Raw genomic sequence first — 18862 nt, forward strand, 5'->3', positions numbered from 1 at the left:
TGTGAACAGTTGGAATTGTTGCAGAAAGAGCTGGGTCTGACTGACCTATAAAGGGTGTGTGTGATTACTAGTGGGGCACACTGCATTCCAGAAAAGAGACGTTCCCTTTTATGGGCTGCTCAGTTAACATGGATCAAAACTTACGTATTTGTTTGATGCCTGAACACCCCATGATTTATCAGGAAACTTAAGCTTGCAGAGCATGGATTTTGAATCATTACTGTTCTATTCTGCTTTAGATAAATAGAAAATGAGTTTAAATTTGCTGTAGAGAATCATTTTATTACCCAGTAGATGCCCCATCCCTGGCAGTATTCAAGGCCTGGTTGGACGGGGCTTGGAGCAACCTGATATAGTGGAAGGTGTCCCTTCCTGTGGCAGGGGTTTGGAACTGGATGAACTTTAAAGTCCCTTCCAACCCAAACCAGTCTGGGATTCCGTGATTCTACAAAGGGCAACCATGACTTATTAAGTCAAAAGTTTGAATGTTTTCCAGCACATTAATGTTTTAGGAATAATTAAGTCTCATATTACTTTTAATGCTTTTCTAAATAACGCTTCAGTTGATGGTAAACTCAAAACTTCAAAATGCACAAATGTCATTTGCTGGACACCAATGCCAAACTCATGTATGGTCAGCAAAGTTGTGCAATTTCCCATCTCTTACACTGGGTGGCACAATATAGCTGGAAATCTATCAAGTGTTCAAATGTAACCTAGAAAACAAGCAAACAAGAGGTCAGAGTCAACTGCTAGGGAAATGTTGAATAATTCTATTTTTAAACATCAGACAATTGCAAATATAAGCAGTTTCTCACATGAAGGCTTTACCAAAGAGAACAAGCTTGAAGGAATAAGTCTCTGTCACATGAATTTTGTCCTGTACATGGGAAAAGAATCAACTGTTACACAGTTTCAGGTCTGAAAGAATACACAATCAACTGCTAAATAGAAAGTAGTCATGAAAAGAAACAAAATACGAAACATTCACCTTTCTCATGGCCTTTTTCCATTATATTTATTACAAAAATATTTCTAGTAATCTAAAACCCCCTACATAATGACTAATTATATATGGCTCCTTTCCAGTAGTTCCTGCAACAGCTCAGAAATGCTGGAATTTTAAAACATTTCATTTGAAAATTTGCCTCTGTAGGGTTGGGTGTAGAGACTGCAGTTGTGTAGAATTCCATCTTGCCATGTTTCCTATACACAAAGTACGAATATTGGGGGGGTCTTCCCAACTTATCTTGCCCTTTTTTGATGATAAGGGCTTTGGGGCTATAGTTTACCTCTGCTTTTGTAGTCCATGCACATAACGTGGCTCTTGTCTTAGATACCTGTGATAGAAAATGACAAAAGCAACACATGGTAGAGCAGTAGCCTTCAGATATGTACAGGAAGTAGGTAATGTATAGTATTTTGTCTCTGATATTCCTGTCAGATACATCATCATCTCGCTAGATCCATTCTAGTTCCATCCTCTTTGCATATTGTGGGATAAGATACTGATCAGAAAGAACCACAGTCCTATGTCCCTGTGTACTTTTTCCCAAAGTCCCCTAAGCTACTTCAGACACCACCCATGATGCTACTGTGGACTAGTTCCTAAGCAGACTTGCACTTCACATCTCCTAGCATTCCTCCCTGATGTTTTGTCTTTTTCTATTTCTGAACAAATACCTTGTTGTTGAAAAGAAGTCAAGGTCTAAGTCAGGTCTAAGTGAAGATCTTGTGTTTGGAATTCAGCTGGAGAAGTACAAAACTAAAAAGAATGCACATTTTTGTAATAGTCAAACCAAACCCTTTGGCATTTCAAAGGCAAAGGATATAGTTGTTACCTACATACAAAAAAGAATGTGTTCATCCTCTGTGTGTAAGGCTTTCAGGTTTTTTCATACATTTTTCCTATCAGAGGATCGTGGTTTGTTGGGTACAAACAGCCATACCCATATAAAAGCATACAAGCACCAGTTTCCTAGCCATGAGAATCTTCATGTCTGTATGGGGGAGGGGAAATGTAATAATTATCGTGTTTACAGAAGTTATTGATCTTCTTCTTTAGTATTTAAATACTTCTTTAGTATTAAATAAATAGTATTTGCTAACTACTATGCCCTCAAGAAAAATAGATATTAATCCTAAGTGTCACTTTGGTTGAAAACGGAGGGGCCCATTACCTGTGGGAATAATGTAGAAAAATAAAAGCAATGGGAGATCTCTTGCATCTGTCTCTTCCAGATAAATATTTTTTATCTGGAATACAAATACAAATACAAAAAATACAGATAAAATACAGACAATTCCAGTGCACCCGTGGAATTGCAGACAAACGCATGACTGTATACTGTTAACTCACATTCCTTAATTTGTATTAGAAGGTCTGCCTATCTCAGAAAAAGGAGGTAGTTACACATAGATATAGGTAACTTCTGCTTTCTGAGCTTATTCTATGCATTGGTAGTTTTGATTTTGTAAACATTCTTATCTTGCTGTGCCTTGTAAAAAATCTCTGATTGTTGCCATCTGCAGTATCAGCTGAATGTCTGCTATAATGCTGCGTTAATAATACAGATTTCATCATATTGCGGTCAGAATTCAATATCAAGCGTGGATGAATTGCACCAGGAAAATACGTAAGCATAATCAAAAAAATCTGAAGCCTCCTCCATATGAAAGTGTGGCATTCTCAGTTGGCATTTCCATGTGTTCTGATGGTCAGGCTGTTACTCATACTTGCATGCAGAATGAATTCAGTAAGACTTGGTTCAGCTCACTTCTTACGGTTTCTGAAAAAAACATGAAGTACCCTGTTACATGGACAGAAGATGTATTTGCTGGTTGAGCTTGAGGGGAAAACTGGGTACAATTATATATTCTTTTAATTATTCATGACTTGGGTCTGAAGTGAATGTGTATACATTTTTCACTTATTCACTTTATAAAATTCAAAACTAAGCCCAGGAGCAGTTTTATTCTTGGCAGAGTGACAAGTTTCCTTTCCTCAACGAGCCAGTCAAAGGAATTGTTCCTCAGAGAGTTTGTCATCCTCACGTATCCCAGAGAGTCTGGAGGGGTCTGGCATTCATTACACCCCCCATCACACATAGGCATGTGCACTCTCTCCATCTCTAACTGTGACAACAAGCCCATCTCAGAGGACTGTGTTTATATCCAGCATGTGGCTTCATTTGTGTAGCTGATTTGCAGTTCATTAATCTAGAAAGCCTTGCCCAATTCTAGTAAGGACAGTGTATCCATCCATATTCCACTTGCTTTCCCCAATGCAACATGCAGTTTAGATGGGGAATTTGCTCTGTTTTGTGGAAAAAAAAAATAGAGCAAAAGCAGCTCAGGATGCCAAAGCTGATGTAAACATACATTAGGAAATTGTTTTGATCTGGCCTATCAGGCTGCTGGCAATGCACTGTGCTTCCTTGGGAGACATGCAAATTTATGGGACACAACTTGACATGATTAAGGCAATGCATACAGAAGAGGTAATTGCCCTTCGGCAAGAGAATTATGTCTAGAACCAATGATTCTTTATGTTCTTGGCAGTGCAGGTAGGATCATGAAATGAGGGGCCTCTTGCAGGTTCACAATAATTTAGGTGTTGGGTTGGGTATTTTTTTAAGCTATATTTTTTACAGCTTTTATGGTTGTATTACTTTAGTTGTTTGTCTTGCAGGGGAACCTAAGGACAACAGTCAATTTGTAGTTTTGAAAACCTAAATCTGTATCTGTTGATACTATCATAGCTTATGATAACTTGTAGAGTCTGGAAACAACCACTACCACTAAAACAACAAAAATCCAGCAGTTAAAATAATGCTACAAGGAGGCATCAACTTCTGTTGTTCATTCACAGCAGCGAGGTTCTTCACTTTGAAATTTCAGAGTCTTTAACTATCACAGACAGTAGCACTCCTTGTTGACAGACATGTGCTCAGAACTCATCCTCATGCCTGGGTGGAGTCAGATTCAACTTGTGCCAGGGTTAATGAGAAATTACTGATCACTGCTTGGGAATTTGGGGGTAAGAATGGCTGAACTTAAGGTGAAAGACTCCATATCCTATTACTACTCCCCTGAGTCAGCCTAGCAAATAGCTAACTGTAATATCTTAATTAACTGTGTGTTAGAATCAACCTTATTCTCCCTTGCAAGCTGCACACATTGCTAATTAGATTAGGTAAGCGCACAAGAACACAAGGGAAGCAAGCATTAGTGCTGCGGTGGGACAGTTAGATTTCCCATCGTACTGTAGAGTAAGGCAAGGCTGGTGGCACTGGGGTGATGTTGAAATGGCAGCCTTTAATTTAATGCAAACATAAGGATAAGGAAAACCACACTCTGTATGTTGGAGAACATTACCCTTCCAACCTCCTGGACAAAACCGGCGCAACAGACACAGGAGGCTGGCTTTGCATTCCTTTCCCCTGTTAAGTTTGGCAAAGGAAGAAATTAGCAGCACAAAGTGTGTAGCTCTGGAAGCTATCAGCTCTCATACACCTACTACACAGAGAGCCCCCAACAGACGTGTTGTCCTGCTTTGCATGCCCGTGAGCCCATGTCTCAGCATTGCCTTGCTGCGCTGAGCACACAGTGAGAGGGAGGAGGAAGTGTGCTTGGAGTGTGTGGTACTCTGCTGTGCACAGCTGTCATATGATTCATCAGGGACTAGTACCATCTGGTACAGATGAGAGCCTATCATGTTACACAGTGTCTTTATCAGAAATAGGGACTTGGAAGAACACAAAGCTACAGTGAGTTTGCTGGTGCAAAAACCTCACATGAAGAGCCTGAATGCTTCCCAAAAATCACATTCTCCACTTTGTCCCATGCAGAGTTGATAAATACCTGATTATCTAAGTTCTGCTAGTTGGATAAAAATTCTTAAAGTGTGTAATTTCTTGTGCTCTTTTAAATTAACAAAATACAGCCCCACAGTCCTTTTTAGAGTTAAAAAGCTTGAAATTTGGTTTTTTCCATCCCTCTCCATCAATACACAATTTCTTTGACGTTTCTTCCACTGGTACCTGTCATTTTCTTCTTTAAATTCTGGTTTGGTTCCCTGTTGTTTTATGTATTAAATGCATTTTTTTGAGGTAATTCCCCTCTAAGCATTCTCTCAGTCCCTGTTCCTTCATCTCAAAGCTTTTATTCAGTTAAAATACTTAGAATTTGTCCTAGCCATTAATTTTAATTTTCAAACAGTATTTTTTAAAGATTAGCTAAATTAAATCATTTTTGCAATTAGTGTCAAATTAATCCATAATGGAAGGTGGATAACAGCAGGAGATAGAGTCTCTTAGATTTTGACAGATACCCTCATTGGGTTTAATGTTTTGTATAATATCTCCTTAAGTGAGCAAAGAGCTTGCTTCGATGACTTCCTTCCCTCACATCTATGCTGCTGTCCACAGAGAAATAATATCTTTGACTATGGGGAAAACTAACTCTCTTCTTACATCTCTGGATTCTGAAGGGGAGTATTGTTAACACTGGTTATCTTAAAAACCATTTTTTGCCCTTTTCAGGCCTGATCTCTGGCACTTAATAGGTGAGCACTTGATAGGTGAGGGTTGCTTGAAGCTCCATGGATTGTAACATACAAAGATTACCACAAAAAAAACCAACCAAACAAACAAAAAAACTTAATTTCATAGAGATAGGTGAAAAAGCAGCCAAATAATCATAACTAGTGGAAATCAAGGAATAGTAATCTTCAGTAGGCAGACTAATGGAGAGAAGGAGGCTGGAAATGGGATAATGAGACCAGCCATCTCAGGAATAGGGTCTGGATCAACAAGAGCTGGGTCTGAACATACTTCACTATCTTAGGACTTTGTCACTGAGACTGATTCAAGTAAAAGGAAGCAAACACACTGGTACTTACCAGTGGCTCATTTGAGTGTTTGGCTCTAGACACATCTGTGCCCAAAGTGCTTTAATTTGCTGTACCTGATTCTAGGCAGGCCTTCAGCTCTGACCTGGGATTGAACTCTGTGTGACTTTCTCTGATGATTAAATGCTTACTCCTGTCTGCTCAGGCTCCTCAGACACTTTCATTTTCTCAGACAATTTTCTTTTTTTTTTTTTTTAAATAAGCAGGGACATGTGTGTAATGGTTCATTTATTCTGGCATCAGATGGCATCACTTGATTAAATGATTGGTTTACGCCAAAACTTCTTTTTGTACCTTATCTGGCCTACCTGACTTCAGTGACTGTTTTGTTTAAAGCAGTAGTGTGTTAAGAATTACTGAGCTTCAGGAATAGATGAAGAATTTCATAAGAAAATCTCTGAAGTTTGAGAAGACAAGTAAGTAATTCTGCTGGAGTGAAATCCATTCACAGTTATTTTTTACTCATTTTGGATGAACTTCTCTTGTGTATTCTGTAAATGTATTTTGGCCTTGGTCATATCCTACAGGTCTAACAAAATTCTCATAGAACACTAGAGCTGGTGAACGAAAACCAAACCACCCCCTTCCCCAACTCCAAACATCAGCTACTGTCATCACAAGTAAACATATAAACTTTGAGATCCTAGGGTTAAACACATAGGATACACATGGGTAAAATTAAAGAGCCAAACTCTTAAACTAGAGATAGTGAGACCTTCAGCAAGCAAACAAGATTTTACCTTCCTGCATGTGTAAGAGCACCAGTTTCTCATGCATCTTGGCTGCTGCTGCCTTGCTTGTTGAAGTTACCAAGCCTAGCTGCGCCTTCACGGCAGCAGCTTCACAACTGGCTCTTTTCTTCTATAGCTTATAGCCTATTTTAGCAGCAAAAGTTGAAAACTGTGGCAATTCAGACTCAATTATTACATTATTAGGTTAATGAGCTAAAGCTGGTTCTGCTGGCTCTGCCATGGAGGCAGTAAGAGAACAAGTGCTTGGAAGAAGCACTCATGAATTGGAGATAATGAAACACTTTTGGAATGCCTTTGAAATTAAGTCTGACATGCAGGAAATCTGTGTGTAATTTTCAGTTTTGCTCTTTTCATTACCTTGGCCAAGGATGATTGCAATCTAAGGTTTGGTTCCTTGCGACCCCAATTCATAAAGAAACTGTCCAGATTATAAATTCTTCTGAGCAAGGATGATGTTAAGCTGTTATTTTTGCACAGTGAGGCCTTGGCTTTATCTGGAGCTACTTAATGGTACTGTAATAGAAATCAGCAATACCAAACTATTGATTTAGGGATCATTTAAATTCAGTATTAATCATGTTTGTTCAGCTGTAGTGGGCGTATGAACCTCACAAATGAAATAATACTCCCAAGTCATTGAAAATCCTTCTATGAATATCCTCTGTAATATTTAAGCCTTTCAATTACTTAATGTTGAGCTGAATGTGAGCTCTGCAATGATTAATGAGATCTCTGAGAATGGGGATGTCTCCCTCACGTATTGTTACCTTGTAAAGTTTGCACCTAAATGCTTCCAGAGACCTAATTATCATTGGTGGGTACCAGCCTGTTCTCTCACAGACCTGCTGTGGATCTCAAGTTCAACAGAAATAGGGAAGATAAAAAATGGAGATATAAGCACAGCATTTTGCAGTCAGTGGTCACATACAAAATTAAATCAGTCCTATTTTTGGCTACAATACTAGCAAGGAGATTTTTCCTGAAAGCAGAACTGAAAAGCCTTTGCATCACTGCTACTGACTGTAGGTAAGCAAAAAATCAATGCAGATTTGGCTAAAGGTGGCTTTTGTTAGATTCATGGTCAAATAAAATGTGAAAAGCTCTGTTACACGTGATAACGTTGGGGCATTGTAGACACCATAAGAAAAAAAAAGGGAGTAACAGACTTGTCTGTTGCATCCCAGTCTTCAGTTTATTTCCCAACATACAAAAGGATTGAACAGCCCAGAGAGAGTCTTCTACAATGGAGCAATCTGGAATATTGCTCTGAATTTCCAGCAGATTTACAAACTGCCATTACTAAATATAACTCATCAAGATTAAAAAAGAAAAATCATTTAGCCAGAGCTGTTGTCAAGTCACTATTTAATGTTACTTTTTGTATTTGCTGTGATAAGCACTAAAATTTGCACATTCCTTGATAAATCATTGTTTAGCAGTGTCTAAAGGGTCCAGTAAATGGTTTGAAATTGCCACGGTGTAATAAATGGTTATTTGATAATGAATGAAATTGTTTGAAAATACTGTTAAGATGTCAGGTTTTAACATATAGAGCATTAGTCAGAAGGAGTGCAAACATGGAAACCATAGTGACACTATAAATATACCGCAACAAATGCATTTATTTGTACAGGGCAAATAGGAGGTGCTGTATACAAACCAGTATAAATTGATATATGAAGTTAATTTCAATCTGTAAAAGTAATTGCATTGGTTTAACTTATTTAACTCTCCTTACAATAATATTTATAGCAGAGCAAGAAAGTAAAGAAATAAATGATGATAAATAGATAAAATACATAGGAAATGGGAATTGTTTTCCAGTTTAATTACGCTGTCACATAAAATTATCACAGAAATACACTATGCCGACAAGGAGAATACATTAAAATCCCATTATACCGTGCAGAGCTGGCTAGCTTTTGTTGCTTTTTATTCCAAAAATAGCTTTTCATCTTTTCAGCTACATGAAAAGTTAAACTTTGTAAAAAAACCACAGCAGTGCAAAAAAGACAATACGGGCTATGCCAGTTGAGGGTTAGCCTGCAGCACAAAGCTGGGAAGCAAGAATGTGGTACCCCTCTCTTCAAGAATAAATCTGACCATGCAGTAAAATTTGAAGGGGAAAAAAAAAAATCCTCACCCAGAATAAGTAATTTTCATTCTTTCTTCCTTGGACACAAGGAAACTCTAACTGGAGTGTTTCTGTGTGGCTGTAGCCTCTATACATCCTGTGGTGATGGGACACTATTATAGCTACAGTAAGAGCAAAACATTATAATAACAGAGCATTTGTTTTCCTCTCACAAGCCAGATATTTGTGGTTTCAAACTGAAGTCAATCTTATCATTTCTTGTCATGATGAACAGCATTAATGTGTGTGGTGTTTTTTATCCTTCTGCTTTCCTGGGTCTTGGCCTGAACACAACATGACAGCCTCACCAGAGGCAAAAAGGTTTAGAACAGTGGAAGTTTAGTTTGCTTAAAAACTGCTCAGAATATAAGAACACCAGAATGCTCTGGTCAGTACTAATAATACGGCTACATTATTTTGACCCCTCAATTATATCATCAACCTTGCTGTGTTTTTAAGTTTGCAACTTCCAAAGCTGTGTGATTAAGCAGGAGTTTGTGCTTTAATTAAAATAATATTACTCTTTAGGATTCCAGTAAAAATCTGGAAAGTAGGATTCTTCAGAGACTTCAAATTCAGAGGGAAATGTTTCATATAGACTTCATTAATTTTTAAGATCTTATTATTTCTAAATCTACTTCATATTTCTTTAGCATCCAACTGATGAGATTTGATCACTGAGGATAAGCAAAAATACTGCTTTAAGTAGAAAGGCAATCTCTAGAATATGGAATACCTGTGAAGAGAATACTATGTGCAAACTGAAACCCCAAAAGATAAGGCAGCTTCCTGTACGAGATGAGATTTAGGTCACCAAAGATATTCCTAGTACTTGTCATCCTTGTATCAATTAAATGAATGGACTTGTTCCAAAACTTTATTCCACCTCTTTAAAATTATGTGTATGCCGCAAGAACAATTTTTTTAAGCTGTCTATTGCTACAAGAGAAGCTGTAACTAAAGGAAGCTATCATTGCACTGCAGAATGGATCATTTATAACACACAAAAATGGCCCGTTATTTACAGTTCTTATTAAAAAAAAGTGAACGTGGAATGCATTCAGATTTCAGCAGTTGCAATACTGTTAACTTGCCTTCTATCATTATGAAGGCATATAAAGAGATACAGCTACTCCTAAGGAACATTTCTTTTAGGTCTTGTCCTTTATAAACGTTGCCACTATCATTTTTGCTTGGAAAGTTGGGTTTAAACAAATTCAAAATGAAACTTGACCAAAATTAAATCTCAGCTGTTTTCAGCAAGAACCATGAACCTGGCTTTTATGGCTTTAATTTGGAGGCTCTCTGTGAGATTTGTACTCTTGCAAACATTTTGGTAAAGGTAAGGGGAGAAAGCCAATGGATAGTGAGGTATCAAATTGCAGACCAGCACTGAGCGCTGGCGTGAATTGTCTTTATCCTATTGAAATAATTTATTTTTAGTTTTATCTTTCTAGGAAAGAGGGACAACATTCAGAATCTTTGCAATAATGCTTTTGGGCTTAAGATTGATGCACACTTTCACACACCTTTTGGGGATGAAGTACTGTTTGAGCTGATAATAATGATTAATATTAGAAGTATTACTGTAATAACAAGTAACAGTGTTTGTTACCAGCACACACACACACATACTAGGTAAAAAGAGAACTAATTACATTCATTGGACTGAGTTATTAGTAGTTTGCTTCATGCAGGACAACATTTACCATTAAAACTGTACAGAAATATTCCACAACAATGTCCTAAATTCAGAGTCATCCTGTGGAGTCATTTGCACTTCCTTCCTCCTTAATTATGGCTTCTTGGACTCCAGTCTGTTTTCAGTGGAGTCAACAGAAACACGACATGAGCAGAATTCAGGTCCTGTGGCCACAGATGAGATTATGAAAATCACAAACTTCTAGGAGCAAACTGAGGTTTCACTTGAACTTCCTGCAGCTGTGGTTTTGTGCCTCCTCAACTGAGCCTAAGTGTCTGGGCATAAGAGAAATAACACTTACTTTTAAAAGCATTTTCTAGGATCTGTATTTGTTACCATCACATGGGAGGGTGTGATGCTTCTTTCAGTTATGTCTTATACATGTATACCTTTGCAAGAGAAGCATAGGGACTCATCTCTGAACATACTCAAACCACAAAGAACTAAACAGAGGTATAAATCTATTTCTCTTGCTAGTTTTTAAATTTTCTAGAAAATTAAACTATATATATACAGAATCAAGAATTCCTTACAGGAAGGGAAAGGTGCTTGTGAGGGTTGGGGGAGGTTGTTTAGGGGAAAATAAATCAGGAAATTCTTCACTGACAAGTATCACTGTAACAAAACAAAAAATTGTTATCTTCTGCAGTCAGATCCAGAACTGAGTCTTTAAAATTGAGGAACTTGTTATTCCTAGAACAATCCCTCCACACCGTCACTGAAGCAAAACATGGAATACCTGTCTGTTTTTCCAGCTTGTACCGAAAGTTGCCCTCAGATCTCCAGGGTAGCCTGTCCTGCATGTGAAGTGTCTGTGCCAAATCTAGGAGAAAGTAGAGGAGGTAAGTGACTCAGTATGTCTGTCAGTGAGTGTGCTGTAAAACAGGGGGGTTTACCACCTTTGGGACATCTGTGTGGTAACTAGGACCCAAAGCAGCGCCTTAACTCAGTGTGATATTTAATTGCATAACCCAGTCACAAGCAGAAGGGCCATTGCTGTGCTTTAATCTCACTGCTACCTGATGAATCACAGCCAGTGCAGTGATTTGTGTGTGTGATGTTGTTCAGCCTGTATAGGTTGCGTCAGTCCTGCTGTGTCTGAGCATTTCCAGTCCATGGCTTCCCTTTGCCACAGGCTGGCAAGGCATAATGTGCCTATAATATTGTCTTCTGGTTTGTCAGCTGTGCATTGATTAAGATACAGATGAGCCATATGCTAGTGAACTAAGCTGTTAAATGGATTTTTGGGAAAGTTTGGCTGTAAGGAATTCTGCAAGTGCCAGCTCAGATTTTCCTTTGAACTGCATTAGCCATAAATATGGATTATTCCTGTAGGTCCTATATATGGAGAATTCCATCTGCTTAAAGGTTCAGCAGCAAAATGTGAACATAATTATTTCCCAGCCAGATAAATGAGTCACTTTAGTAGAGACATTCTGACCGTGTGCCTTAGTCAAAGTGTAGAAAAAATTAAGTATTTCCATCCCTGTCTGCTTGACATTAGACAAATATATGTACCTACATCTACATGATAGACACACACAAAACAGCACAGCTTTTGACAATTTCACTCTGGTCATTCTGTTTGAATAGCAAACCAGCAAACTGTTTCCTAGACAAAAGGATAATCCAATTTCATTGCTAAAATCTAAAGTGAATTTAGTGTTTCCTACTATTTTTGGGTAACTGCTATCTGAAAGTATTAATTTATGAATATTACTGAGTAGGTGACCACTCAGTGCTTAATAGGAACTAGCAATTAGTGCATGTAAATCAACTAAGACAGCAGCATCTCAATTGCTGTTCTGCATAGAGGAATGGTTAATTTGTAGGAATACATGTTTCCAGCCCAGATTTTAAAAAGTCACGTTTTCCACTGCTGAAAACCTCAATACCCACAATATTTGTTGTGCATTTTATGATTATTCTTAATGCCCTTGCAAACATCTGTAATAAAATGCTAACAAACCATCATCCATTACTTAATTATGTTTATCTAGACAGATAAAGTTGGGGTGGGGGAAGCCTGTGATAAAAAAGTATTGTTTTCTATTTGGCAAAGACAGGCTAAATTTACAGCTTAATTATTCCTTGCAATGCTGTGGAGAGGTTTTCCTGTTCATCACACACGGGTCCAGAGTTGATTTTCAAAAAACTCCAACAAAAAAAAACAAAAAAAAAAACAAAAAAATGCCCAAAATGGTTCTGGATTTTTTAATTTTCTTTTTCTTTTGTAGTGAGGTTTAACAAATATGTTGACTCCCACTTAAATCAACCTCCCCTCCAGCAGGGGATTTAAATGGTTGCGAGGCTTCACTGGGAACTACACAGGGAACTTCTCTGACAGTGATGAAACACCTTCTATAGGGCAAGAAAAATATCTGGGAAAATAATGTTATTGTTGCCTTGAGAAACTTTGCCTATGGAAAATATCAGGATAATTCATCTTAATTAATAAAAGTACCTCTATGTTTCAGCAACCAAACACAAGAAAAATAGAAGTCAGTTCCAGAAACCTTTACTCTTAAGAGTATCTCACTAAATTCCAAAAGATGGCTTGTGTGTACAGTGATGCCCGCATGGTTAAAGACTGCAGTTTATCTCTAGATGCTCCATGAGATCTTTTTAATTTGAACTCTTTAAATAGCGATTTTTCAAAGGCAAATCCGTGCCAATCACCACGGGACCACTAGACATTAAAAGCAGAATCAGAATCATCTTGTAACAAAATTGACTCTTCGTGCAAAGATAGCCTAGGAAGTGCTTACTGAGAAGAATCATCAACCAATATTCATAGTATATTTATTCTTTGGCAGTAACTGGGCAAAATATTCATTGCAGTGAGTAGTTTATATTAAAACCAGCCACACTGAACTTGTACAGTAACCCATGAAAATATCTCCTTTTAATGTGATAGCTTACCATCTTCATAGTCATAAGATAAATTTGTACATCAGTGCATTTGAAACAGACGAAAACATTGGCAAAAGATTGCCAGATCCATCTTGGCTGTAGCCAGCTGTGGTTGGATTAACTTTTGTGTTAAATAGCTAATAAATTGCTTTCTGCTAAGTATTTAGAAGTACATACTATGAAGAGTTACGTACCTTCCAAACTTGGCACAAAGCCTGCTTTTGTTACATGAACACAAAAACCCCATGCCAACATTTTAAAGGGTGTCTGAGTTCTGGATATGCATTAATGAAGTATTTGTCCTTATATTTTTTCCCTAACATTTTCATGTTTTTTCCAGAGATGGGAGTAAGCTGGAGATGGTTAAGCATGGGTAAGAAAAGTAAGAAAAAGATGCTTTACTTACAAGGGTTGACAATCTGTTCAGCAAACGTAATCTGAGTAGAAAAAACTTAATCCAAAACCCAATCCACAGATATTTTTGCATAGATTTAACCTATACTACCAGATCATTTATATAAACTACTTGACTATTTGCCCTCCATTTTCTGGACATCGGTGTAGTTCTGAGGTAGTCTATTATGAGATATTAAACAACTACCTGCATTAGTAGTTCTTGAAGACATCTTTGTGTTGGAACAGGCCATAAGAAAAATAGCCAGGGAAGTTTTTTTCTGTCTCCAAAAATAATCTGTAAGAAGCAAAACAAATATTTATTTCCATGGTTCTCTACAGATCATCACGTTGCAACGAAGGATCTGTAACAGCACAGAAATAATAATCAATACTGAACAGTCACACCAACGTACGGACAGAAAAGGGTGTGATTTGAGGTTTTTTCTAATGTTGTCACAGCAGCAAAAATTTGGGCATCCATGGAGATAGCAACTTACAGTGCTTTCAAAGGTGCTTTTAAGACTTAAGAGACCTGTATTTCCTTCAGGTGAATTAGCTGTATCCACGTAAAACATACCAGGCCCTAGCCACTCAAGGGAACTTGTTTTACTTTTCTTTAAATCATTATAAAGCAGCAGTAGCTTTTTTAAAATTATTGGTTTTTTATCTAGAGCCATGCCCTAAATGAGGGCTGCTTTTTCCAGCACAAGTGGTTTAATGCATTTTCTTAAAACAGCAGAAGAAAATAGGAAACCAAACTTCTCTTATTCTGAGAAGTGAGCTTTCAGGAGAACTGCTTATGATACCGGATGATAGTGTATGTGTTGTTAGGAAATGTAAAAGAAGAAAGATCTGGAATCATTGACATTAAGGATGCCATGTATGGATTTGAAGCTTTTGAAACTCAATGCAAGGTACACTGCTCAAAACACAGAAGCCATTTCAAAGCCTTGAAAGAAGTGCTAAAAGACAGACAACTTTCAGCAAGACCAAAAATATCAAAGTCATTACTGATCGTATGTTCCCGTCAGACGAAAGCCTTTCCAGACACTGATCCAATATTAAACACAAGAACAGTCAGAATTGGCCGATAGTAAAATCTGTAATAGAAAATTCAGAGACCTGTAACTTAACACTTTTTTAAACCTGACCTGCAGTCCCTGACAAACTGGTCAAAACCAGTTAAAACGGTTCCTCCTTCTCTGAAGGAATGAGCTTAATACATGAAATGAGGAAAATACAAACCTTTAATATGTTAATATGAAATGCTGACTCTTTGTTCCCCAAGTTAAGTAGGTGTTCAGACACAGCCAACCTTATTTAAGTCATAGGAATGATAATTAGGGTCACTCTTCAAAAAGCTCTTAATCACATGCTCAAAGAAGTCGATAGCTTGAAATACCTGTCTAAGCACTTCCCTAAAGCGGGCCTTACCGGGTGAAATTTAACATATAATGATCACATGGAAAGTATCAGAATAATTTCATGCCTATTGATAGTCCAAACACAAAGTCTCATTTCTCACTCAGTTTCCACACATAGAGGATTTCATTTAACTATGGGGTTCCTGGTAATAGTTGCAATTTTTCAGCTGATGACATTTGCATCAAAAAGCTTCTGAAATGTCATTCAGTGCATGTGATATCTTAGAAAACCTGTTTGAAAATGCTATACAGTCCCAGAATATTAGGGCATCTCCTTTGAATGAACATGAGCTATTGGGAAAAGAAAGTAATACCAACTAGGATAAAAACCAGCTTCTTCAACATTTCTTCAAACATATTCAAAAATATAAGGACAAATACTTCATTAATGCATATCCAGTTCAACATGTCTCATAAACATTTTCCTGGCAGACTTAAAAGGTAAAATCTGTTAGGTTTGTATTGATGATATAGTCATTTTCTCTTGGGACCTGGATCAGCATTTAGCAAATACAACAGCAGTACTCTGATTATTACAGTTTCTAAGCTTAATTCTAAATCTTGAAAATGCTACAGAATACAGATTACATCATCTGTAGCACATTTTGTCAAAACCAGACCGGCTGCAGATCACATAAGCTGGTTTTGTTTGCATGTTTCCCATGCCCTGAAATATGAAGCAAATCCAGTGGTCTTGGTTTTACAAATTGGTATTACCTACATACTGTAGTTGTCTACCTTTGAAGAGCGTCTTAATAACATCATGGGGTAAAGAAAGGAAAAGCATCCGACAGACAGATGAGCATACTAAAAACTCTTTAAAATTGTCCAATTAATAATCTTGTGAATAAGGCATGTGTGTTAAACGCCTGCTTGTACAATGCTACCTGAAGACACATTTATCAGACCAGTGAGAATTTTGTTTCAATATCACGATACCTATCAGAAAACATTTGCTCCCCAAACTGTTCTGATAAACACTACATAATACAGTAACACCATAAATAAAATCCATCAAGAAATCTGTGAAAGAAAAGGTGGTCATACATTTATAGAATCCAATCACTGCTGCATAAATTAATTATATCAGTGGCAAATAAAACCCCAAGCAAACACAGAATTTCCTTTAATAAAAATATCAGAGCCCACAATTATACACTTAGTTTGGGGTTTCCAAAACTTTTCAGTATTATATTGAAGTATATATAACAGTATTATATACTGTTGAAGTCAGTAACTGGCTCAAGGGAGACAAAGGCCCTAGGTGCTAGTGTGGAGTTTGGACCAGTTTCTCAAGTTTTTAGAAGGGGCATTATTTCATTAGGAAATGTCAGCTTAGTGACATGAAAATACAGTGTTACATGCAGGCCAGCTTGAGCTCTCAAGAGGGCAACCAGAAACCCCAAATCTGTTCAATTTGTATGCTAAGACAAATGCCACACAACTGGAATACCTGTGTGAGAGGCATATTGCCAACCACGAAAGAATTACTTTGTAAATAAAATGGAGGACAAAAACCCAGCATCTCTTTTACCAGTGGAGAGAACAATGACGTAGCACGCGTCAAAACTTTATGTCCATTGACTGCATCTAAACATTAGATCACAAATAAAGTTATCTTTGTACAGCCAATAAAGAATAACACCTTTCAAGCGTGATAAATAAAACGGGAAACTTCTTTTGTAAAAGATAGCGGCAGTGAACTTTTTTTTCCATCTTTCAGCAGCGCTTCATGTCATAAAATACAAGTATGTTTCATGGACCATTGAAAAGCTGTAATTTTGCCAAAGATGTAAATGTATTTCCTTTAAAAATGAATTCTACAATCTTAATATGATCCAGAATATTTCATAAATCATATTATTTGGCAACTGAAACTTATCAAATGTGCAGGGAAACCTGTCTGTAGGAAACTGACGTACTGACCACGTACATTTTAAATAGCTGTGACGGCTTTTATTTTAATGGCTACTTTAGAAATGAGAAGGTGATAAGCAATAATTTAAGGAACAGCACATGCACCAAAAATTGCAGGCTGCAGCTGTTCATAATGTGTGAGTAAGTCAGTGTCTGCCCCAGAACCACAGTGAGTGTCTCCTTCAAATTTCAGTCCACTGTTTTTTTCCTCAGTGGAAATCATGTGAACATGGGTTCTTCCAACATGCAGTAATACTTCTGCTGCTGCCTATTTTATAATCAAAGAACTGGGTATTTTCATTTCATTTAAATTATAATGACCATTGGGGAGCGGGTAATAACGTCTATTTAAGTTTAATGGGATATGCCTCATATCAATTCACCTGATCTGTTCTAGAGCTGGATTTGTTAGTCCATTTAAGGCAGTCTGAAGCTATTAGGATAAACCACTTTGCCTGTACCCTTTAGGTGGTAAGTCTTCCAGTGAGATCTGATGGACCAGAGACTGCAGGCTGGGCTCTCAGAGAAGCAATCCAGAATTTAAATCACGGAAAAGGGGACTCTGTATCACATACTTAAACATTGTGACTAACACATGTATGCTTAGAATCAGACACCCAGAAGTAGTATGAAGATTAAATTCAACATCACATACAAATTGAACTCACTCCCACTTCCTGAATTTCCATCTGTCTTAAAGACACAAACGGTGCTTGTGCCATTCCCTCACCGGTAATGAACTTGGGCTTACCTGGATCTCTGGAGAGGTTTGGTTTCTTCATTGTCAAAGGACCTGGATCTCTGGAGGGATTTGGTTTATTTTCATTGTCATTGTTCACTGACTACAGCAACTTTAAAAAAACCCAAACAAAGACAGCAAAACAACATTAACAAAGTTTAACATTCAAAGCCTGATATACAATCAACTTACAAACATTCCTGCCTGCAGTCCTGGACATTACCTGTTGTGTTTCCACTCCTGGTCTTTATCACAGAATAAAAGATTAAGCCATTGCTCTGATAAATCCTACTAAATTAAGCTATACCTGTTTTGTTATTCTAGGTCTGGATTAAAGGCTGATAGACCATAGGGCGGCTCAATGCTTTAGTTTAACCCTAGACTTACAGCCACATTTTTGCTGAATTAAAAATGAACACTACATTATACACTAAGGCCCCAAGCAAGTTTTATTTACAGAATAAATACTACATATGGCTTTAACAAATTCTGGTCTAATTGCATTGGTGTTACATGACACGCATCTAGGCTGTGATTTTACATTTCCTTGCTCTGTGGAATGGTCATACTGGATACTAGTAAGAGCAGAAGCTGGCATAACGGGACTTTCTGCTTTTTATAGCAACTCAATATATGTTACTGAAAAAGGTGAGTAGAGCATCTTAACTCTCAAATGCTATTGAGAGACATAGCAAATTTATTGACTAATTCAATCTACAGTAATGGAAGGTGTGATTCAGTGTTTGCAAACATACAAATAGTAGGAAGCTTAAGTGGAAACTTAAATATTATCATCAGAAAAAAGTATGGTAACAAATATTTTTCACAGTCTACAGTAAGATTTTTAAAGTAAGATTTTAATTTATAGGGCTGTATATCTAGAATGTCTGTTTTGGTGTGGTCTTGTCTCAGTCCTTTGCTCCTGCAACAGAGTTTATGTTATTACATATGAGAGAGATGACATTTGGATTTTC

The 18862-nt window shown here is 37.3% G+C and overlaps 1 long non-coding RNA gene across 3 annotated transcripts in view; it reads right to left on the reverse strand.

Annotated features, from left to right (window-relative positions):
- Positions 1-581: 581 nt before the first annotated feature.
- The window catches only part of LOC133266061 (uncharacterized), a 232118-nt gene continuing 213837 nt past the window's right edge, over positions 582-18862 (reverse strand). Inside the window, exons 5-8 of one of the 3 annotated variants that reach the window (XR_009742239.1) lie at positions 14014-14103; positions 2731-2789; positions 819-880; positions 582-716 (exon numbers count right to left, since the gene is read on the reverse strand). This is a non-coding gene — a long non-coding RNA (uncharacterized LOC133266061). Of the gene's footprint in view, positions 717-818; positions 881-2730; positions 2790-10212; positions 10775-10932; positions 11323-14013; positions 14104-18862 lie in introns of those variants that run through there. The other 2 variants (XR_009742241.1, XR_009742240.1) reach the window with 2 other exon arrangements.

This window comes from Pezoporus flaviventris, unplaced genomic scaffold (genome assembly GCF_033815535.1).
Source record: "Pezoporus flaviventris isolate CSIRO_AGI_PZ_B2104156 unplaced genomic scaffold, CSIRO_AGI_Pfla_v1 ptg000006l, whole genome shotgun sequence".
NCBI lineage: Eukaryota > Metazoa > Chordata > Aves > Psittaciformes > Psittacidae > Pezoporus > Pezoporus flaviventris.